We start from the raw sequence: 25,984 nt of genomic DNA on the forward strand, positions 1-25,984 counted from the left end.
GCAGAATATTAATATTAGCTGCATTAAAATCTGAAAGCAAATTATGAAAAGCAATGCAATAACCTAGGGTAAAGTACAGGCGAGCTTAGTAAGCCCACGTGTCGTTATCATTTATGTTCGTGAATGTACGAGTATATAAATATATGTACTTGTTGCATACTGAAGTTTCAGCCGTATAGTTTTCACTTCAGTCGGGCTTGAAAGCTCTTGGCGTGCGCACGTTTCGCAGCACGTTTTACGCGTTCTCGCGGTCGGAGTATACGTCGAATTAAATCTGTATTTAATATTCTAGTGTTTAGTATTAATTAAAAATGGTTTGAAAACTTTTTTGAGCATTATTTTTTGAATTTTCAAAAGTGAGTGGAAAACTTTAGTTTGGGTTTCTTCGAATGGATGTTTTTCGGTTATTTTAATTTTTTGAGGTGATTAACTTTCAAATTAGTTTTTATTTGTAGTGTTGTTTATTGAACTATTTATAAGTGTGTGTTATAAAATTAATAAATCGTATGATTTTCAAAGAACTGTGTGAAATGGTTATGTGAAATTTAAAATACTCTCAGTGAAGTGGAACTTCAGTGGAAGCATTGATTTTTCAGCGAAAAGGTAAAAATATTTTTATCATTTAATTTATAGAAACAACTCGCCTTTTAAATATTGACAAAAATTGGCTACGTCATTCATCATTCTTCGTTTAATCATATCAGTATTAGATAACTACAAACGTGGGGTTTTTATCTAATTTATCTAATCCCAGAAGCAAATGTTTCTACCACACGGTTCAGGTGATTTAATAATAAGTTGGCGAACAAACAATATTTTAGACCTATCTCATATAATATTAGTTCTGAAGAAAATCCTTCGGGAATTAACTTCGATATATCATTCCCGCACATTGCAGACTAAAATGTTGGCTGATAGTGGCCTATGGGTAGGCTCTCAGTTTATTTTTACGTGAATCCAATCAAAAATTTTAGTCGGCCTGATATAGCCGGACACTGATCGATATAATGTGCACATTGCCATCTCCGTACTGATTTCTGTACCTGATTAAAATATCGGCCGGCTGAAAGTCTGCAGGCTCTTACTATCTGCTCTGTTTCAGCCAAAAACGAACGGCAAGATATAAGTTTAAGTTCAGGAAAAGTTAATTTAGAAAGCGGCGATGACCATTTGTCATTTGGAGATAAACGTAAACCTCGACTATATTGATGACCTTACTAACTGTTGCTAATGGTTATCTTTTCGGTCCGAGCGGCGTCCGTAATAAACAAGCATCTTACTAAATGGTTGCTTCGTCGTGCGATGACCAAACATCCTGAAAACCCTGTATTTATTACATTTTAAACGCTAACATCATTTGAACAATGACAAAACAAAAACGTACTTCTAAATTCAGCAATATCATCATTTTACTAAGTAAAATGCCTAATAACAAAACACTCTAGCTAATCCTAAATTAGCAGGACTCTATCTTAAACGATCTTAGTCAAAACTTCATTGTTTTAGAAGTGGCTGAAACTCAGCATTCTTCAGTTTGAGGTCAAATTAAGATAAGAGTGCTGGCCCAAAGAATTTGAACTTCGACGAACAATGGCGATCTTTGAAGTTGATTTCAGACCTCTTAATGGACCGTGAAACTTAGGAGACTTATTTAATTTATTACTGGGACGTAGTAAAATAAACTTATAATTTTTTTCTTGGAAATTGTACTTGTGTACTTTAGGTTACTGGTAAAGTATTTAGGTAGTAATTGATGCTGTTTACTTTTCGTTCAAACATAGAAACGCAAATATTGAATTAAACTATTCAAATAACAAAAATCTGCATTTAAAATTCATCATCGTCATCTGCCCAGCCTTTTCCCAACTATATATGTTGGGATCGGCTTCCAGTCTTACCAGATGCAGCTGAGTACCAGTGTTTTATAAGGAGCGACTGCCTATCTGACCTTCTCAACCCAGCTACCCGGGGAAGACTGGTTATCAGACTCTCTCATTTAAAATGTTCTGTAGCAAGACTTAAATACCATCTATCTTCTATCATTAAATATTCCGTCTAGCGGCTATTGCAGTCAGTGTTTTGGTAACGACGCTTTTGGACAGAAATGCATTTTGAATAGTTACATTAATAACAAAATTTATTCATGGCTTTCAGCATTATTTTAATGCAGTTCAAAATATCTCTAGCGAATATAATTTCATATTTTACTCATGCTTTCATTCATCTTTGACAGTCGTTACGGGTAGTCAGAAGCCAGTAAGTCAGATAACCAGTCTCTTATCGATGTGTATTGGGTTGCCCGGGGTAACTGGGTTGAGGAGGACAGATTGGCAGTCGCTTCTTGTAAAACACTTGGTACTCAGCTGCATCTGGTTAAACTGAAAGCCGACCCCAACATAGTTGAGAAAAGGCTAGGCAAATGATGACTCAATTTGTCAATCAAGAAAATAAACTTTACAAGAAAATAACTAAGTTTGTTTCACTCATTTATATTTTCTTTTATCCTATGTTGACAAAGTTGTCCATAGTTAAATTGACTTGTAATAATGTAAAAAAATTCAAAGGGCCATAATGAAGATGTTTTATTCAAAAGAACGTTTATCTTAAAGCCATTAATATTAATCGGTTTTTGTTTTTCGGTGAGTGGAATATGAACGTAAATATCTAAACTGTTTTATGTTTATTCTGATAACAATAGATTGGAGTACTTTTATTTTTGTTTTATTGTAGTTTTTACCTTTATCTAAATGTTTATAGGTATGTATACCTACGTAATGCAATTCAACAGTTTTTAGTGTAAAATAGGATTCACCAGTTGCTTCACCTGTGTCCCGGGGAAACTACTCCGAGCACGCGCTATTGCTTGACTTATTGAACTTTATTTTTCAAATCTTTCCAGTAGTTCCTGAGATCAGCCCGTTCATAAACCAACAAAATGCTTTATAATATTAGTATAAATGAAGACATAACAGTTTAATGTTTCCATTACTTAGGCTTAGGATTCTGATGACAAGTAAACAAATTATAAACTGTGATAAAAACATTTTGATGTTAATAGTGTTTAAATATTAGGTTTTGATCAAACTTTTAACTAGATTTGAACATTGTAGACGCATAATTTTTTGATAGTTTTAAATTCAATTTAACACAAAATCCGAGAAAAAGCATCAAAAATCATAAATTTTGTTGCAAAAAAGAGTATCCGTCTTTTACCCTCTCCAATATAAAAAAAAAAACATAAATTATTCACCAATAACCGTAACCTCATAGGCTTTGTTCATCTGAATATTTCCGAACCGGATCCGTTTATAAGACAGACGGTGGTCCCTGTACTCCACGGAGTAAAGAAAGATGAGCGGCGATGCCATAAGCCAGGTAGATCAGACGCCTTCTAGGTCAAATACATACAGTGGGCATGACCAAAACGATCAGTTTCAAAGTCTACTGTCAAGGCGATCTGGTTCTCTGAGATTTCTACTACGATTTTTGGTATTCAAAAAATGGGCGGGTTTCAAAGAAGGCGAATAAGGGCAGTAACGTTTCTCGTGTCCCGAACTCCCTCTTTTTGTCAAGAGATTTTCCGACATAGCACCTTTTTTATAGGAAGTCAATAAATGACCCCTCCCGCTGTGGGTTAGCAGCGTGAGGAAGTGTCAGACTCTTACTGACTAAAACCCATCATGTTCCTTCTTAAGCCCTTGATGTACCAGGGCCGCGGTCACTCTTTCGAACAATCCCGCAGCTTCAGTATGATACCTCCGTTCGTTTTTTGTTCTCCATGTTGTAATCAAATCTTGTCGTGTCGGAAACGGTCCGTAGGGATGATTTCAGGGCACGGCTGTTAACGCGAGGGATGTTCAAACATTGATTTTGTAAGTATTGTCTTTCCATTCAAGATGAGATGGCTCCCTTATCGTGTATCGTTGGGGAATATAAAATTCTCTGGGGTTCATTTATGGTTTTTTCCTATGTACTAAAACTTGGATTTTATTCGATCTGCTTTATAATATAATAAAGAGGAAAACATTTTATTTGTTTGTTTATTTGATTCGTCGAATAGAAAAAATCTTTCACTGTTGAAAAGCGAGTAACAAAGACTATATTTTTCCGGGTACGGTTTTGTCTATTACAACATCTTCTACTGTTTATTTTCTCTCCAAATGAACAGCTAGTTAATGACTTTTCTCCATGCTTGTTTTTACTCTGTATAATTTCGAAAAAGTACTGAATACATGAGAAAAACTCTAGTCTGGAGGCGAGTGAGAGCTAGCATTCAAGATTATTCAAGAAAAACAAGGAAGATTGAGCTCTTGTACAAGACTTTATTTGTATTTATTATATGAAACCTTATCATTTAATATATCCTATTTCGTAAGATTGTCCTACAAAATTGCTGCCTGTTTTCTGATAGCGATAAGCCGTTTCTACTCTGTATTTATTTTTCCTCCTTGTCATAAATGCTTAAGTGGCCTAGAGCGTTTTAAGGTCTTACGAAAAATATGTTGTTGATACTGAATTTTGGACTTTTGTATACAGAACATTTACAATACTCTCTTCAAATTGGAACAGTATTAACAATTGAAATGTCTTAAATATTTTAAAGTAAATTTTTAGTCACAATAAGTTCCTTTCATTTTATGCCCAAAAAGTTGAATTTCCCAATACGCGTTTACATTTATGGATTGGCAAGGAATTGTACATGTCGATATATTTGCATAAATGAATTATTTTAGATTGTTTCCATAAACATTAAGCTAATCATCAGACCAGATTTCCAACACTTCAAACAAAAACACTTTATTCTATTAACAATATTACCTTTTGCAGCAAATACCTGGTACTATACTAATCTCTAGACTTGCTCCTACTTTGCATCTACTTTGCAGTACAAGTAATTGTCCATGATTGCTCGAGGGAGTTAGCCAAGCTTCTAACTAGAAGGCTTTATTATTTAATCTGTATTGATCTTTTAGGGAAATTGTTTACGGCTATTCTTGCTAGCGGAATTGATGATGTTAAGCTGGGAAAATCGATTAGTGTAGATTTAGGTCTGATTGCAGGGTTGTTTGCCAAACATAGGCTTGGCCAATTGTGTAGAAGTTGATTTCTGTAAGATGTTGTAAAATTTTGACAATAATATTATTGTAGAAGAATGTTGGATACATGTTTAATCACTCATCCTGAAAAATAAATGACATTTATAGTCCGGAATGTCTTTTATTATAGATTCTTCTCCGAAAATGAAAACTATGCGAAATTAAGCGCAATTTGTAACGACAAAAAAAATTGCTGACATTTGTTTTTGGAGGAGGCTTACTCCATTTGAATCTTACTTTGAGGGACACCCTATTTACCTATACACCTAAAATACTACTACACTGATTAGGCAAAATAACAAAGATTACACTAAAAGTTCACAATAACCACGAAGATGTGTTCAATTGTACAAGCGTTTGCATGTCACCCAGTCACCCGGTTACAAGTATGATTACATTAAGGCACGCCTAACTACGAATAAACTAGTCTTAGACAGGGGTGAACAACATATCTAAGTAATAAGGATTTTTCTTTTATTTGGCTTGAATATATTTAAGCAATGCTACTTAAAATAAAAAGTAAAAAAAAATCTATGTTCTAAGGTTTTAAATGTGATGAAGTACCTTTGTTACACGACATTTTTATGCCAAAAGCCAATTTTGTCCTTCAAGGTTCAGTTTTTTTTTCGTTGATATTAATGTCAATTTCATTCAATCTCTTGATAGTGACTTCAGGGATCTGCTCTTTTAAAGGGAATCTTAGTAATTCTTTTTAAATATTACAGTAGGATCTGAGAGTATGCTTTAAAAGAATTTCTAATGAATGCCTAAAAAAAGTTAAATAAAATTCTTCAACCTGGGAATAAATCTCAAAGAAATATTCCCAAAAGCCAATCGCCAGACTACTATATACATTTTAGATTTTAGTCAATAAATAACCTTTACGTCTGAGATACAGGTTTTTACCTAGTTAGTGGAATTAAGCAAACTATAATAAAATAAATAAAATGTTTGTAACCCCTATCGCAAACTTCAGCAGTGTACCAAAGGTTTGTTACCCTGCTTACCCCATTACCGTGATAGCTATTGATAAACATCTTTAGTGCAGTAAAAAACGAGCCTTTGTTTCCCTAGTTTTAATTACTATGCCCTAGATTACTGCCTTACCTTTTGTAGTTCCGGAAAAGCTGTATTTCTAGAGCGTGATACAAACACATTGTTGTTTTTGAAATACCTTTTTTTGGACATTCGTGGTTTTGATGTAGCAAGAATTTTATAAGGCGTGATGTGGTATGTTGTGGTCACATATTTGACGACAATTTATCCACATTCGGATACTAAAGTGACTGATTTTATATAGGTGTAATGGATAGTTGTGAAATATGCTACCTACTCGTGAGTAAATGGAGATTGATTGGTAACCTTTTCCGTAGTTACCGTATAAACTTTTACCATCTTACCACAAAAACTTTTTAACTTCAGTTTAAGACTTGTCTAAAAAAATGTCAAATTATGACGTTGACATATGGTTCATTTTGGAGCCACATTTTTTTTAGACAAGTGTAAAACAGTGGTTAAAGTTTTTGTAGTAAGACCGTTAGGCGATTATCACACTGCCCCGCATGATGCAGCGTAGTGCGTGGATGCGTTTTTTTCCGTTGCTTGTAAATATCTTCGTTTGTATGGAAAACACGCATAGTCCAACACACTGAAAATGCATCCACGCGCGTTCATGCGGATCACGCACATACATGCGGAGAAACACGCACCCCCGCGCGTAGGTGCGGGGCGAAACGCATGGTATGGCACACCGAATCCCGCATTGACGCGCGTGATTTTGAATGGGCGTGACGTGTATATTTGAAAATGGAACTCGATGAGAGCCGCCATGCGTGAATCTACAAAACGCACCTACGCGCGTGAGTGCGCGAAAAACCCGCACGATGATGCAGATCTGCACTCCCGCAGGAACGCGCGTAGGTGCGTCGACACGCAAGATGCAGCGTGATGCGGGGCAGTGTGAAGATCACCTTAGTGATGACATAATTTAGTTTGTGACGTTGTCAATCTGTTCTTTTCAGATTGTCTATTGTTTCCTTTTTTAACACACTTTTATTAGGTCGACCTGTATAAATGGGCAGTTGTGTGTACATGCTGATGACAATACTATAAAATTATGAATGATCATGAAACTGGAAAATTTCATGATGGAGTATCGTTTCATAGGCGTGATTGAACTTACTGTTGAGGTCCTGTAATGAACTTTAACCGTGCATTCATAAAAGCGTGTTTTTCTTGTGTGTTTTCAAACTAGTTTTACCTAAAACATCTTCGGAAAAAATGTTCTGCATCTATCTTCAACGTAGAGCTACCTAACCGTGGTTGCTCCACGGTTGAATAACTATTCTTATTATCAAGACCTGAGAGTACATGGTTGAGCTAGTCTCGGTTGTCATAAAAATGTCTACGACATTCGTTCCGATTAAGTGGGTCTGAAAGGCCAGATGGCAGTCGGTATCGGTTTCGCTTGACTATTCCGTTGCATCTCTCGTCTTGAGATTTGAAGATATCCTAAATTGGATAATATCGAATAAATATCTTTTTCATCATTTCTATAAACTATGACCCTTTGTTTTGTGACTAGAGATTGGAATTTTACACATTGTATGTGGAGCAAATAGCAAAATTATATCTCTGGATATGTTACAGAAATCCACCTTAAACAACTACTTACTACTGTCCGAAACTATTTTCCAAAGAGGCTTGTTCTTTGTAAAGATCTTTGAGTAAATAATGTGAGATTTTATATTGAAACTCTCAAATTACAGCCTTACACGACCCTTATTTTATACAAAATTTGCTTCATCCAAAATCTGGTGACCAAGAATACCAAGCCTTTAAATATTCAAACCTCTAAAGTCGTACTTGAATTTTTTGTGTACAGCCAAGGCTATATTTAGTCCCTTTTACACAAGAGTCTCGAAGGTACCCATTTACTCATCGATCGATGTGGGTCGACAAGGAGCTGTAGGTACGGGACCTACACAGCGTTTTCACACTAGCGGATTTTCCGCGCGACATCATTGGGTTCGTATCGTGCAACAGCAAACAGTTGACAACTGCCGGTACAAAAAATATGTTAAGGGGATTGCCGCAGTCCCAAAAATACCGTATGTTTGAAGCATTTGCTTGACGAATCTATTCCCATAAAAAAAGTTATAACTAAGGTAACCAAAAACGTTGTGTACTGTCAAAATTAAAAAGAAAAAACTCCCACTGAAGCAACCCCTGACACACCTACGAGACGTAATTGTGTCGACTGCAGTGGTGTAATCCTCATAAGACCGAGGAAAACAGTGTGGGAAATCCGTCAATGTGGTAAGGCTTTGAATATGACGTTTAAAACCGAGCCACGTATTTTAACCCCTCAAAATATCACGCCTAGGGTAAAGGCGGGATAGATGCCCCACTTTTTGAAATATGCTTATAATTTAATAAATATTGGTTCTACATTAATAACACCTATGAATGTAACTAGTTTAATCCTTTATGTTTATTTGTGATTTGTCTTTTTGGACCTATATACTACACGTTTTGCAGATTTTAGCTTTTTGTAGACCTCAATTTTTGGGGATAGATGCCTACCCCTATGGATAGTTGCCCACCTTGAAAATACTAGCGAGGATAGATGCCTACGGTGCGGGATAGATGCCCTTCATACTGTTTAAGTATATTAAATTAATAATATTTATATATTTTTTGACTTTAATTTATTTGAAGTGAAAAGTATTTTGCAGTTTTTTAAATCTTTTTATATTCATTATCAGATTAATTAAAATTAACACAATAATATTCTAAAAGTATTTTTTCAACAAAAATAATGTATTTTATATTTGAAACACTTATTATAAAATATTAATTATTTAGTTTCAACATGCAAAATCATAAAAATCATTCTTTCTTAAAAACTAAAATAACACAATATACTTAGCATCATAATATTTAACCGGACAGTGCTTTAAGTTTTCTACATCTCGAGCAAAAATTTCTGAAAAGTATAGAGGTTTCATGTAACGAGCACTGACACATTACACATTGAATCCAGTCGGATTTAGACTTTGTTTATTCATAGTTTTCAAAGCATTATATGCAGTTATTTTTATTTGTATCTTTAGGCTCATCCTGCCCATCTCTTTTAGTCTTCTTCACCGGCAAACCTTTAGTTTTCTATTCCTTAACTTTGTTCTTAAGTGAATTGTCTTCATCTTCACTGTTTGAACTGTAAATCATTCGTAATCAATAAAAAGTGTAAATACCTATACATAAACACATGAAAAATATATATTCAAAGCACTTATAATACATTCAGGGTACACGTGGTGTATGGAGGGATAGATGCCCCTAGGGGCACCTATACCGTAAAAAATCAGGGCAACTATCCTTTTTGACAGGGTTAGATACCCTAGTATTTTTTTAAATAAATAAATACAATAGAGCAACTATTTACATCAAAATGTATAGTTCATGAAACAATATACATACGTAATAAAAAAATTGATGGAATTAATATCTACTTATAAAGTTATACAACAGCAAATACTCACCTTTAAAAATTTTACGCTCGCTGTAAGTTCGCCGCGGAGATGAATTCACACACGAGCGAAACGCGACCTCATCCCTCGATGGCGCGTGGCTAATTTAGGTGCGGGGTGCTTGTGGCTTCTAGTTAAACGGTTGTTTCTTAATCGCGAGCATGGGAAGTTAGGTTTTTTAAAAATGGGGCATCTATCCCACTGCGGCATCTATCCCGCCTTTACCCTATACGCTGGTTTTGTCACCCGCGAAAAGAATCCTCCAGTGTGAAAGCATTATAAGTTTGACGGTCATCGCACGTACCTGATAGTTGTTTGAGTACTTCAGATACAATGGACTGAAAATGAGGACCTTTTATTATTGTGTAGCTATGTTACGTGCGTACTTGTTTAGACATTTTCCGGGTAGAATGTAAGCTAAAGTTTTGTGTTGAAATATAATGTTGATGTTATCGAAAAGGCCTAGATATATCACTGGATATTATATTACAAAGTTCTATGTGTCTGTCTGTTTGTTCACGATCACTTCACAATATATTAAAAAACGATGGCATGTTTTCCATGCAGTTTTTACCTTTAGAGAGAATAATTCACGAGGAAGATTTCGGTCTACTGAATTTTATAGTAAGTTCAACTCAGTCTTGCGCGCGGCCTTATGTGTGGGTAACCCTTGTACATATACAGTGACTTTGTGTGCGTGACAAGAGGTACAGTCGGGTACAAATACAGTTATTTAGGGGTTGTGTACGGCTGTTTAAAGAAAAACAGTTATTACGTAATTTAATGTTTATATATTTATAATGATTCTGAATCGCTACTTGAAAAATCAAATGATGAATTTTCGGATTCGCTACTCTCCAAGGTGAATTATAAATTCTGACTCCATGTCAAAATGTCTATAGTATTCTTCTTTTTTCTTTTGTACATGTCGACAAGTATTATACCACATCCCTTCATCAATTTGACTTAAACGTTCATTTATGAGTTTCATTATTTCCGTCTTATTTTGGTCGACATTATGCGAAGCAATATAATTTTTTAAAATTCCGCACACATTTTGTTTACATTATTATACTAGATTATACGTTTTTTTACATTCTTATGCCCGGTTTCTGAGGTCCACTTAACGAGAGTTTATCTATCCGTCAGCGCTATTGGTTCGATAACTCCTTCGAATGCGTTTCCGAGCTATGCGTCTTACGTTAAACTCAGTTTAAACGGCGTACAACTTAACTGCCCATATTTGGCCGTTTATCTGTCCCATAACTTTGATTGACGTTTAGATGTCACAAAAAATACCACGTTTTACGTTACTTTCGTCGCGTCGAGTCAGTTTTAGAAGCCAGTGAACAAAATTATTATTAAAATGCCTACTTATAAAAATACAAACAATGAATATAGATAATATGGATGCAAGCAGATATGTTTACCGACATACAATTTGAAAAAGATATCGTTTTACATGTTGATTTCTGACACTTACGCGATTATTAGACATTAATTTTACGGATTTTATCGCAGAAGTACGTAAAATCCGTGAAAGTAGTTTTATTTAAGAGATATCGGTTTGAAAAAAACACCGTAATACATCTGGATGATATTCATCGCCCCTACTCTACCTCCTGTTGGGCTCCTTCAATGCACATGGTCTGAGTTGGAACAACTTTTTATTGCGTTTTTTATATAATTTTAAACGTACATTTGTAAAAGAGCCATCTATCGACAGATTAAGTAAGTACGTATCGGTTCCTTAACTATTTATCTGGCAGTTTGGTGCTCGGAAACGCAGCAAAAGTTAAACGGCGTTTATCAATTCAATAACTTTGTCGAATCGATAACTAACGAAGGGATATCCAGAGACTTCAGAAACCGGGCATTAGTCCACACTTTTATTTATTGTCCGCGTACCCCGAGCTAGAAAATATGTAAGGAGTATTTAATTCATCTTAGATATTTCACCTCATTTATTTCTTAGGTGCTGTCAATGTCAATTTGAAAAAACGTATGAGAAAATAATGAAAAACTGTAAAATGTAATAATAAAAAGCTTTGAATGTTGTTTCATTTTTTGAAATGCTACCTGACTCCTTAAACGTTTTCTCCGTGAAGAACTAGACATTTTCGTAAACGACTGTACCCATAACAAAAGCGATAAGAACACGTCATGCTCGGACGACGTCACTGTCATACAAAAGAAAGTTGTATATTTACAAGCCGACGCACACATAGGGCCGCGCGCAAATCTGAGTTGAACTATCTATACATACATACCTATATCCAAGATGAAAACACTTTGAGCATGAGTTACCTACAAATATCATACAAAATATGAGTGTAGAAAACCTTATGTTTTTTTTTATACTTATTTGAATCATCTACGATTAGATTGTTATTTTTCCTAGTGTAAATATTTTACAGTATTACCTCAGCATTACACTAATGTGTTTTTTAACATACCTAACCATTTTATCAATGTTATCGCACAGTATAAATGGTGTCCAATTTTAGTGCTCTTTGATAATATTAGTGGTAGATAGTAAGTAAATACCTTTTATTAGACGCATTAACAACTCGGGAAATGTGTGTGTCAGTCTGTCACGAGTTATCTAGTATATCTGCATGATAATGTGATACTTAATGTTGTTTGCATAGATTTGGTAACATAATGTTTTTTGCAGATAGTTAAGTAATAGGTAAATATTATGTATTCACAACTAAAAAATATATAACTTCATGTCGCGTGACTTCACATTCTAATTCCGGGTAGTCAAAATTTCATTATATGAAATTATTAATCATAATTGAAATGGCTACTAAATAACTTAAGTATAAACTAATATGTATAATAAAAATACTATATACAAAATCTTCAATGTGAGTTTAAACTTACACCTACTGAAAGTTCCCTGTTTTTTCCTTACCCTTAATACCGTACCTACCTATGTATCTCTTAGTATCACAAGCAATTAACAATTCGCCGAAAGAAAAACCAAACAAAGTAATGTTTTGTCCCATTAACACGTAAGCACACACTTGAGTGTAACTTACAACTCACGATCGTCTAAGTTGAGGCCGTTTGTACGGCTGTTAAGTTTTATCTTAAGTACAAATGTATGTGTGTATTTAGCACGGAGTATGGAAAGATGGGCGGAGATGCCATAATGCAGGTAGCTCGGCGCCTTCTCCTGGGACAAATACGTTCTGTTGACATGACCAAAACCATTGAACATTTGGATACATAAGGAGTAAACGGTCGGGTTCTTTGAGACACTGTCAAAAATTTTTGGTATTACAAAAAATGGGCAGGTTCGAAAGAAATGATATTAGGGCGGAGACAGCAATGTTCCTCGTCTCCCACTCAATCGCATTTTGGCGAGCTGCTTTCTTACGAGTTTTTTCTCTTATGGCATCTCCGCTAGTCAATTGGTTCTCCTTGGCGCTTAGATGTTTTAGAAGACGAACGCGTTAAACTTTATTGGGCGTTTTGTTGATACTGTTGTCAACAGTTTGTAGGTCTCTGGTGATAGATAACAGCTGACTATTGTGTTTTAAGGCCTTTTCATTCGTATTTCCTATTCCTATTCCGTTGATTTGCTTCCTAGATATAGGAATTTAGCATTACATGCATGAGGCTTGTCAAAATTTTATAAGTATCCAATGACTGTCGGAGTTAGTAAAGTTGGAGTCAATGAGGTTTTCATTAGAAGCATTTCGTAATAATTACTTTCGTACTAATGTGTCCTTTAAGCCCAAATCCCACCAAAGCAGAGCGTAGAATTTGTATTATCTCTTTGCGTAGAAATTATATTGATTGTAAAAATCAGTGCTCCGCTTTGTCTGGGGATAATATTATTTTTGAACTCAAAAGTATGTATCGTATCGTGAAATCGAATGGGATCTCACGTGATGCAATTTCATGTTTCCATTTAGCAACTTGCTAACTCATTTCCCGCTTTACCCAAGGGTAGGCCCAAAAATGTCGCCAAGAGTTGTGCATACCTCTGATAAGATCTGTTACCCTCGTTTCAGTGTTATTATCATGTCACCACCTCATCTTTTTACCCTTATCTGTAAGTGATCTATTCCATGTGAGTACCTACTTACCTATCTCTTTTACTTTGTTATGCCTTGCTAGTTTCTACTCATTATATTTGTAACGATTTGTGTACTTTAATAGCAAAGTTGATTTAGTTAATAATTGTGTTTATAAAGTCTTTATTTTCAATCATCAGCCCATGTTTATGAAGTCTGGGCAAGGGAATCAGTAGTTTTAATACGATTTGAGTAAAACCAAATGAAAACTGCTGGTAGGTATTTCACAGATTCTTATCTTATTTTAGACTAGCTTCTGCCCGCGACTTCGTACGCGGATCCTGTCCCTTATGCCAGCGACTACGGGGTCAGCAAAATAAAAGGTCTGAATCATCTGATATTGAATTTTAAGGGCCCGTTGACTTGAAAACAACGGAATACGCATAGCCATTAGAAACGTTCCATTTATTTATTTTTGTACTTCAACGGCAAAAGCACAGCAGACTAAACAAAACGCTGAGAACTGAACCGCAATAGACGTGACCATAGGGATAAAAGTAGTGATTCTAATTAGTCCACATTTAAGTTGTGTGTGGCAAAAATATTACACGTATATAATATTGTACGTAAAAAAACATTAAATGTTACTGAGATGACAAAGTCGTGATGACTTAGTGGAAGTCGTAGTGGTTTATTGGGTAGAGAACCAATCTCTCAAGTATGAGCGTGCGTCTTTGATTCCAGGTCTGGCAAGTACCTGCCAATAGTGCCAATGCAACTTTTCTCTCTTGAGATAATAACGACAATAATAATGAGATATAAGCACCGCAGGACATCTGAGGCTGATGACGGGGTGTGGCGACCCCGCGGGGCATATATACTGAGTTCTCCAGGGAGAGTATACTGTCCCTCATCTCCGGCCGGTCGGAGTGAACCATGACGGGGGTAGGTCTCACGACTCTGGCTTGGCTTGACCGTCCAGAGTGGAGTCGGTAGAGCAGGGTTAGTAGCCCTGCTCGGAGGATAGGTGCCTCGTGGTAAGTGACAGGGAGCGCGTAATCTGCGTTTTAAATCCGCCGAGGTATCCTCTTGTTGCTATTCAGTGACTGATTCTCGGGGGCCCAGTAAGTGAGCTGGCGAGTCTCCATTTGCCATTTTTACATGTATCTAATACATTGTCATCGGCAGGTGCCATAGTTCCCGTAGTTTCCCCATTCCTAGTCCATTAGCATCCCATCACAATAGCCCAAGTAGTATTCATCCACAGTTAGCAATGGTATAGCACAGAACCGGGGATTGTCTTTTTTTTTAACGACGTCCACCGGGGATTGTCCTTGGGTTCATTTCTATAGTGTATAAAGAGATAATCGTCGGTTTTCTGTCACCATTTCATTAAAGTTGTCTCAAAAGGGCTTCAGCGTGTTGGCTTCGGCCTCTCGTTTGCCTCCCGAAAATTCAGAACTCTGTAGTCCTCTGTGTGGAAGAGAAATGCAAAATAATAATGAGATATATATAACGCAACTAATTCGGAGAGTGGGGGCTCGTGACGCCACGTCTAGGTATGTAAAATTTGTACTAAGCAGTGACTTAACACAAAATTCAAGCGTGTTATATCTTCGTTATTAATTGTTTGTGAGAAGGAGAAAAGAAAAAATACGTGTCCATTATTTTAGGGTTATCTAAAAGACGGACTAATTACTTTCTTTGATTCACCATACCTATTTCATAACATTCATTTCTATACATTTCAAGTGTAGTATTGCTCTTGAAGTTCCACATCAGGTGTTCCAGATCTTCGATGTTTATACGTCAATAGAGAGTGCTTATCAGATTGAACCACTTTTGCTAAAACGTCATATCTTCATATGCTATAGTCTAGCTGGGCTCCTGGAGTTCCACATCAGGTGTTTTAGATCTTCAATTTTTATAAGTCAATAGAAAGTGCTTATCAAATTGAACAACTTTTGCTAAAACGTCATACCTGTATATGGTACAGAAAAGCTGGGCTCTTGGAGTTCCACATCAGGTGTTCCAGATCTTCAAATTTATTATCTCAGCTGAAAATGCTCATCAAATGAAACAATTTTTGCCATGGCACCATTTTTGTATCTCTTATAGTTTTGTTGGTCTGTTGGTGTTCTGCATCAGGTCTTCAAGTTTCGAAGATAAATTATAGCCTATATGTTGACCAGGCTTAATACTGATACAACAAAGAAAAAATCATTGAAATCCGCTCAGTAGTTCGGAAGATTAGCGTGTACAAACAAACAGACATACAGACATACAGACATACAGACATACAGACAAACAGACAGAATTTTTTTTTTGGATTTGTGCTCCATTACTGTTTCTAAACCCCACCCAATTATTATTTTTTTTATATATTCAATGTACAGACACAGTTTTTTTACAGATTTATTATATGTATAGATATAGATTGTATACCTACTATTCTGTTATATCATAACATACCTATTACAAATTCCTGTCTATTATTAATCTATCAAGTCTGTTTTGTTTATAATATTTTTTATTTTAATCACCTTATGAGTTAAGTACTCATCTCCTTCTTAGTCATTATTATTGCTGATGAATAGTGATGAAGTATCTAGTAACTTTCAAATTATGTGTAGCCAGATGAAATACATAAAGTTCATTTAATATTATCTACACTGCGATGATTCAAACAAGGTACGAGTATGTTTAGAATCTCTCAACAATCCAGTATTTAGTGGTCAATAGACTGAGCCATTTCATAGTAAGTCTATTCATGTCTATAGTCTTGTAAGAATTTCATCATCAGGTTACCTTTACCCAACGTCATTGGGACAGGCTTCCAGTCTAAACGGATCCAGCTGGGTACCAGTGTTTTACATGGAGCGACTGCCAATCTGATCGCTGCAATCCAGTCACCCGGTCAACCCGATACTTCTTTTTGAGACTGGTTGATCAGACTTTCATGTTTTGTCTCCCTGTAATGACTGCCAAAAATGGACACCAATCCCATGATATACTTAAAAAGTAACAACCAGCTGTCATTTAGTTTGGGATGTATGCTCTCAGTCTACATAACATTCGTTTGCTTTACTACGATATGATCTGATTTACCTACCACATAATTAATAACAAATATTAAGCCTATTACTATTGCCACAATCCAGCCTCTAAGTTATTACACAAATACCTACGAATCGACTAAATGTACGGCTAATAAATTAATTATCTGTTCTTAGATGTAACAATTATATGGCTGACTGACTGACGATATTACGTTGTGTAAATACCTTGATATCTTGTCGTATTTATCATACTATCTATCAATATAAAAGACATTTTTTTTGTTTGAACCATAAAGGCTACAAAACGACTGCACCTTTTTGAAAAATTCTTTCACTATTGGAAAGCTACAATCTTCCCGCGTGACAGAGGCTATATTTTATCCTTGTACAGGCTGTAGTCCAAACGGGACGCGAGTGAAAACGTCTAGTAAATAATGCAATTTGGTTATCCATATTATTACGACAAAAACATAAAACAATTACGTATTTTAGGAGATAATAGAGATATTATCATTTTCTTGTTAGGTACACATTATTGTCATTAGTCTCGATAACACAGAAAATCTGTATCTTATTATTTATATTTATAGCTATCTTAATATATCGTGATAAAGTGATAATCCTTAAATACATAATCCGTGATAAAACGGGAAGATAAAAATACCTACTTGGGAAAAATCATACTTGAAATGCGCAAAACAAGCAACACAGTTGTTTTTCAAGCTCCTACAAGCTTAACTCATTATGCAAGCAATCTACGGGACTCATGAAAAACAAAAGATTCGTCCGTCTTTTGTTTCCTTCCTTTTTCGAAAAGACACCCAATTTTCATTAGGACCTCTCTCCATCAGTCTACAAAGGGGGTCACACAAGAGACCTCATGTGACACTGAATAATTACACGGTATTGCAATGCGAGGCTACGGGGCCTCGGATCTCGTATTTACGGAAATACGAGGCTGAAATATGACGTCACTTCCATGGCTGAGATCCCCTGTGAGTTGTACAGGTTAGGGGTGCCCACTGGGCTTTCGATCAAATGGTCTCGCAATCAATGAGTGGCCTGATTTTGAGGAAAATTTTCACTGCTCAGTGAAAACTTTTAAAGGTGCGAGTGCAATATTTTTGTGCTTAAATATTACGCTATATTTATTGATATTAGGCTGTGCTCTAAATCAGCTTTTTACAATGCTTGAATGGCATAAAATCGTATTTGCGTTTCTAGAATTTTGTCCTACAAAAATTAAAAGGTATTGACGTAAAATTAATTACTTCAAACCCGGTAAAAATTTTGAATAGATTAAAACAGGTTAAGCTATTGAATCGACACCATTGTCGCTTTTCAATAGCCGATCGCTCGAACCTAAAATTGACGAACTGAAATGTCATCTATTCAATCCATTTCACGAATAAATACGTGAAAAAAATGCTTCAATAGGCTTATTCAATAAAAAATATATAGGTGTATATGTGTTAAATGTATGTGTGCGGAACACGGAGGAAGGAAATATAGCGGAGATGCCATAAGGAAGGTAGGTCAGGCGCATTCTTCTAGGTTTAAGCAACATACGGTAGGCGTTATTAGTTATTAGAAGTAACGAGACGTTCGGGGTCCTTGTCAAATCAAAACCAATCAGTCAAAGATTGGCAATTTAATTTAAAAAATAGTGGATAGTAAAGTTTCTCGTCCCCAAACACCCGTATTTTAGCGCGCTACTTTCTTAGGCGATCTTTCGTTATGGCACCTCCGCTAGTCATTTTGTTCTCCATGTTTAAATGTATGTGTACTGCATGAATAGGCTTATAAAAGACAGGAATTGATGTATGGCGCATGATTGAGTGACAAATAAACGCGATATGCCAGCCGATGACAGAGTATTTCAATTTGTTTCTATTTACGGTATTTAGGGGATATGTTCAGCTTTAGGATTTATATATATTGCTTATAATATTATAGACGTTGTAAATGATATTATTGAACGTTGTTATTTGATATTATCAAAGCGTAGGAGAAGCGTGATTCAGTCAAGATTGTATGTCAGATGTTAGGTAGGCTTTCACAGATCTCTCGGAAGACCGAGTAAGTAGGTATATATTGGTATATCTTATCTTAACTGTAGATTATAATGTAAGACATAAAATGTGAGCCTTCATTGACCGTCCAGGGTGTAGTTATTTACAATGTTTGCATTTTAAAAAGGACCCTTGGATTTGTTTCAATGTTGCTTTTCAAGAAGTGAAGTTGTGGTGGCCTTGTGGTTAAAGAACCAACCTCTCAAGTATGAGTGCGTGGGAGAGGAGGCCTGTGCCCAGCATGTCGATTCTATAAAATATCACAACTCACTTCGACATCACTCTCACTTCGACTTCGATCTAAAGGTAGAATTCCGTGGACGCGACAATAGTCAACCTATGAAAATGTATGGCACCGTTGCCGAGGCCCGTGACAGTCGCGCGCGGCCGACGAATTTCGTAAGCTGCTCGCGGCATTGTCAACAATTTAATTCTGGTTTTACTAAAATTCTATAGATGTTATTAAGCGCTAGACCATGTTGAGAAGCGTACGGCCGCGAGCGGCTCACGAAATTCGTCGTCCGCGCGCGACTGTCGCGGCCCTCGGCAGCGGTGCCATACATTTTCATAGGTTGACTTTTGTCGCGCGCGGCTGCGACAATCGTGACCCACGGAATTCTACCTTAAAGTTTCGTGATTGACATTGTCAAACTACACTAGCGCTACACTATCGAGCGTGTTGACAAGTTGAACTAAATTAAACTCGAGATTTTGACAGATCTGCCAAAATCTGTCTATCTATAGGGGAGGTAGGGGAGAGATGGGCAGTTGGGAGACATGATCAAATCAGAATAAAAGGGGGGTCCTTTTATTCTGATTTGATCATAGTTTTTTTTTTATTGGGTAGTTTACGTTACCGACTGGTAACGGTGTTCATCCATAGACTATCTGTCATTTCTGTGAGTTGTCAAGAACAAACACTCGTAAAAGTACTTAAATATTTTGTTGCGGTTTCGGATCGTTATAAAGAGAAAACTAATGAAAGGTATGTGTATTTTCTATTATTAATGATTGATTGTCAAAATCTCCAGTTATGATTATAGTAAGTCGATGCAATCCACACCTATTATACCTCTAGAAGAGGTACTACAGCAATAGTTTATGGGCCCCACGTTTTTATTTTAGTCTAATATGACCGGGACCACCTACGTAGGTTGACAGGTAAGTAACTATTTTTTATTTTCTAGTTTTCAGTGCACATAAGATAAAACCGTTTTACTTAAGTTTTTTTACCGATTTTTTTTTTTATAAACTAAGTCAAAAGTGTCCAATGCTCCCTATGGTAGGGAGGCTTGGACATACCATGTAATGTATAATTTGTAAATTTTTGTTCTTCTTCTTCAGTGAAAATTTGTGAGGTTATAAATCTGCGCTAAAAATCCTTTATAGAATCTTGTTTCAGGTACCGTTGCCAACTTGATCTAGGGACTCCATATTTATCAGCTGTTAATTTTATTTTTTAACCTTTTGATACCTCTTGTATTGCTCGTTATATTAAATCTTTAGGAATTTCCCGTCGCAAACCATTCTTTTTAACCCCCGACGCAAAAACGACGGGGTGTTATAAGTTTGACGTGTCTGTGTGTGTGTGTGTGTATGTGGCATCGTAGCTCCCAAACGGATGATCCGATTGTAATGCGGTTTTTTTTGTTTTAAAGGAATGTCATTCGGGAGTGTTCTTAGCTATGTTTGGTGGAAATCGGTTCAGGTCTTCAAGGTCATCAGCTCGTTTGTTAGGTGTGATAGGAATGTTACACGCTCAGTTTACTTGCAAGCATATGTGGGATCTAAAATTTGAAATACTAATGTCTTCTGAAACCACTGAGCTGGTCTGCTGTTAGGACACGAAGATAGGAGACGTAACCCTGAACTGCCTTTTAGTAAACCCATCGAGTTTGGGCTCGTTTAATTTGTCTTGACTAGTTTTCTTCATGTTTCTAATTGACGAGAACCTAATGCTGGAAATGGGATGTGGCGGATGAAACCCTAGAATGGTATATAACCCTGGATCAACAAAGGTCCATCTTTATTGTTTCTCAATCTGTGCAATTCTCCCAGAGCCAGTTTGTCATGAGGATTGTTAAACAGCTTCCTTTGGCTGAGATCGCATAATTATAGCGAACCCATCATAAAAAGAAGGAAAAATTAAGGAGCTCCTTTAAAAAACCATGAAATAAAATAAAATTATAAATTTAAAAAAACCCCCGACCCAAAAAAGTACGCAATTATTATGACAAAATGTTATAAACGATAAACCCTATAAAAAGCAAAAAGTAACTTTAAACACTACGTAAGTACCAACTAAAGCATGTCAGACTAAACAAAATTTTGACGTGTCGACGGTTTTATTTAAACCGTTTAAATATCTCGTAATGTTGAAACTGATTGTAATTTTTAGGATAGCTCTTTGATTTTATCTAGCCAAACATAAGAAATGGCAATAAAATTGATTATCTGTAAAATCTGATTTTTTATGCAATAAATGTGAAAAAGTGCCCATCCCTCCCCTACCTCCCCTAAAGTATGAAATGACATTACGAATCGAAGTGAAATGCGAGTTGTTGATCGAATTTTATAGAATCGCAGGACAGCAGTGGGACGATGAAAATGCTGTAACTGTAAACTGTAACTGTAAACTGTAACTGCTTTTCAAACTAGAAAATGACGTTGAAACAAACAAAAAAATTAACGTGAAAAAGTGTTGTAAGTAATTAAACAATTTGCAAAATAAAAATGGCCTTACTACAAAAACTTAAACGCCTGTTTTACACTTGTCTAAAAAAATTGTGGCTGCAAAATGAACCATATGTCAACGTCATAATTTGTCATTTTTTTTGGACAAGGCTTAAACTGACGTTTAAAAGTTTTTGTGGTAAGACGGATATAATTCAACATGTAGGTAGGTAATGTAACTAGCCGCGTTGCATTTGTTTCCTCTACAGTTGACCCAAAACTTCCCTAAACAGTTTAAATTGTTAACCAATTTGAACCCTTTAAAATACCCACACATAATTTGCATCACGAGTTTAGAATTTTCGCCTGACAAGCCAAAAAGGTTGTTCCTTTTTGGCTCTCGCTATGGTATATTTTCGAAGCGGTCCACCTTTCAAGCGATCGTCTTTTATTAATTATTTATGCACGCTTCGGGAAGCGAGGTCAGAGGTGAGAATGCCACGACCACCAAATTGTGCGTGGGCATTTTATGAAGTGGCTAAGGCAGATAGCTAATGAGATAAGTAATGGGGTGACCGATTATTTATAGATATGTAAGTGTACAAATCGCGGCAGTTGGAAACTTTAGTTAGGTTACTTAAAGCTTATGTGAAAGTTAAGTCAATTATTCGTTTTGTCCAATGAAACAAAATGTCCAGGATATCGCATTTGATGTGTTTTGTGCGATGTAAACTTTTCTTATTCATTATAGTAGTACCTATTCTTATAAACACTGTTTTTATTTGTACTCGCGTCATTGCTCATGATTTTCATAACAAATAACGTGGCACGAGCTAATTGAACTTTCTATAAACTAAAGCTCTCGTGAAAGTAGTGTTATCAAGGCACCTCTCTACATACAACCTTCTCCTCATAATATTAGTGCAGATTCGATAGCTAAATAATCTATAATGGTTTCCACATCATTACGAGTCGAGATACGCTCTCACTCGAGAGTTTACCGCCCGAGGGAGTTACCGATACCGATGTATCGATAGAATCGAGAAGCATATCAGTATTCGGTTAGCATCGCCGTATTAATAGTGATTTGTTGTGGCTAAATTGTGGCAACCAGTGTTTATTTCAAAGGAAGTGAGAGTAATGGCTCTTATCGGCTTTTGGAGTGTTTTGTGCTTAGAATATGTTAGGCTTTTGTGGAGTTACGCAATATTATGTGTATTTTTCCTATGTTCGAATAAAAGTATCGATACTTAGTGAACCATTATTTTTATTGATTACCCAAATTAACGTTTTGATAAAGAACATAATAGGAAGGATTTAATATAAGATAAATTAATTGAGATTTTTTATCTCGATATTTTAGCTGCACCAACTTCAGCCGATCGTAACTCCTTGAAATATTAAAAACCAAGTGCATCCAAGATGCACCACGTACCACCTCAAATATATACTGCCCCTGCTTATACTGCACATATCTTTTAAAAAGGCATCTATATGCTAGCAGAAATCATTGCTAGTCTAGGCCACGCGGATGCAGGTGAAAGATAAAAGAGGGTATCTCAAAGATAAACATCAGTATTCCGGGCAGACATGTGGGTATGTTTTGAACAGGTGGCCGTAATCCCTACTAATATTATAAATGCGAAGGTAACTGTCTGTCTGCCTGTTACGCTTTCACGTCTAAACCACTGAACTGATTTTAATAAAATTTGGTACAGAGATCGAGTTGACCTTGAGAAAGAACATAGGGTACTTTTTATCCCAGACTTTTGAAGAATTCTCTTGGAAACGCGATATAACCAAACGGGCGATGCCGCGGGCGGAAGCTAGAATATTCATAAATTAGGTTTTTTGTTCGTTTGTGTTTGTTCTATTTATGTTAACGCTCTCTGTCACTGTTTAGCTGATGTGTGGAATTTCAAGTGATGTTCGGAATTTGTAATTTGTCGTGAATAGCTGAGAGTTTGTTTATTTGAGTGAACGGGGTAATTTTTTATTGTATTCGCTGTTAGATAGTCTCTGTATCTCTTCACCTGAAGAGGCTATACCTAAGTAAGCTTCTTATTATCATGACCTGTGAAGGAATTTCCACTGGATGCAGGCAAACTCGTGGGCAATAGTTAGTTATCAGGTAACACAAAGACTCCTTTCATTAGTAGTCTGTTAAATACCGCAAACGTTGACGAGGATCCATTTGTAGTTAAGTAAGTATTTTTTACTTTGGAGAATGAGAATCGTTTTATAAAGGTTTTTGAAAGTTTTCAATAGACCAGTTTAGCACTTTCTAAATTACATTCGGATCCAAAGGACTATGTATAAATGCACAGTTTGTAGGACCCTTTTATTTTTAAAGATTTCTTCCAAATAGATGGAAAGTATTAAAATTTTAAATTCACTTAAACGCAGTCTGCCTTGGACCATTACATTGCTTTCCTCAGATAACAGCTGTTTTTAATAGCTTAAGGGAGGTCGTTACCCGGCAATTATTTTTGCTTAAAGTAACTTGGAATATATCGAAGGGTCTCTGCTTTGTTATATTTTCACGACTGTAGTGCAATCTGTAGGTACTTATATTATAATGTTGAAGAAGGAAAGTATTTCTCGTTAAGGATCAAGTTGACTGTCGCAACAAACCTTGTTTTAAATCTATTCTTCTGTGATTCATTTGATAAAATAGCAGGGAACTAATCAAAGTTCCTCTAGCTTAGTCCCTGCTGGCAAACCTACAGATAAAGAGGACACATTTAGCAATTTTTGACACTAGCTGTTCGTGTGAGTGCTTCTACAACGACACAAAACATTTTTAAGTCGCGCTCCAAAAGTAACAAACTGTCCGTTCAACAAAGATGCTGCCACCCTTTTTCCTTTTTACGCTTCCACATAAAATAATTTTGGAATATTTCCTTTTAAAAATGATATAATGTGTCACTTCGTTCTTTTGAAAACCTCCTTTTATTTAGAGTACTCGCATACTGTTAACTTTTTAGTTGACCGACAGTTTGTTTGGGCTCATAAATCAAGATGGAAATGAATGGCAGTACGCACATTACAATTATCAGGTAAAAAAAAGTAATATATATGTTATTCCAGGGACCAGGGTAACACCTATCTGCATACCAAATTTCAAGCAGCTTTGCAGCCGTTTTTGGGTGAAAGAATAACAAACATACATCCATACATTCTCACAAACTTTCACATTTATAATATTAGTAGGAAATATAAGTAGGATATTAGTAGGATTTGGCCGGTATCAGACCGACTGAAAACATTTATTGGAATAGATTTTCTTTAATAAAATTGTTTGCCAACCATCGGACCAATTGTTGGCCAACTATTTAGTCTGCAGTATGTAGGTACTCTAATGCCCGTTTTCACCAACAACCTCTTACCGTTTCCCTATCTAAATGCTACTTTTAATAAGGACCCCTCCCAATTTGACACCTACCTAAATTCATTTTCACCACACTTGTACATGGATCCCTTAAGTAAGTGACAGATTACTAGTTCTACAAACGATAATGCAAAGTCGATATTTTATCGATAAACTGATTTTTCTGTACTTCTTAAGAAATAAACGTCTATCGAGTATATATTACTAAAGCCTGTGAGTTTTTTTTCTTGTGGTGTTATTTTAATTTAACTTAAACTACATTACGCTATGTTTTATGCAATAAAACAGTAAAGAGGTTTTCTATAGGTGAATTTTTACCTATGTCATTCGCGCGTTTGTCAAATTGACTGATGTGTATGTGTACATAGAGTGAGGTTAATTTTGGGTTTATTATTGTTGAATAGATAAGTTTATTTTAGCAGAGAAGAGAAAACGAGGATAAACCTTTCTTACAGAAGAAAAAGACAAGCTAGTGAAATTTCTGACGTCTCATAGCGACGCAATATTAAACAAAAAACGGATGGGACCACGAACGAAGCCAAAAACAAACCTTGGATCCAGTCACAAATAGTTTTAATGCGATAGGAACCGTTTACAGGTAAATGTGAATAATATCTGTGTATAATAATATAGTGTATTAAGATATTGCCGTTCAACTGTGTTCCTTGTTTTACTGTGGGCTTCATTGTATTTTTGTTCTCCATGAGTTGATGGATTTAAGTATGGGGTTAAAATTATAGATTTATTTATATTTATTTAGTTTCAGGTGGTGCGAGAAATTGGAAAGACGTGTAAAAACATGCTGCGCCCAGCCTACCCCAAATTGAATTGGTGCAGGAGGATGATGATAATGTTTGGTACATCATATGAGGACTAATATTAAAATATTTGTTTACTATCTTTGTTTTAATTTACATAATTTATTATTTTAAATGTTAGCCTACTTCTTTGCACACTGTACACATAAGGCAATAAATGGCTTCTGCGCAGGTGAAGGTCAGGGCTCAATATCCGTGCCGATAACTATACCGCGGCTAGAGCGACCTGAGCGATAGAAGTACATACCGCGCGAGAGCAGCGGCATACATCCCGAACATCAACAGTAATATTATCGCATACCCACTGGGTTT

At 35.9% G+C, this 25,984-nt stretch overlaps 1 protein-coding gene across 1 annotated transcript in view; it reads left to right on the forward strand.

The window, feature by feature from the left end:
* Positions 1-215: 215 nt before the first annotated feature.
* LOC124637653 (beta-arrestin-1-like) overlaps positions 216-25,984 on the forward strand; it is a 109,608-nt gene continuing 83,839 nt past the window's right edge. The window contains exon 1 of the mRNA XM_047174275.1: positions 216-603. The gene's annotated coding sequence lies outside the window, so the exon portion shown is untranslated. The remainder of the gene's footprint in view (positions 604-25,984) is intronic.

The sequence above is a fragment of the Helicoverpa zea genome, chromosome 2, assembly GCF_022581195.2.
Source record: "Helicoverpa zea isolate HzStark_Cry1AcR chromosome 2, ilHelZeax1.1, whole genome shotgun sequence".
Taxonomy (NCBI): Eukaryota; Metazoa; Arthropoda; class Insecta; order Lepidoptera; family Noctuidae; genus Helicoverpa; species Helicoverpa zea.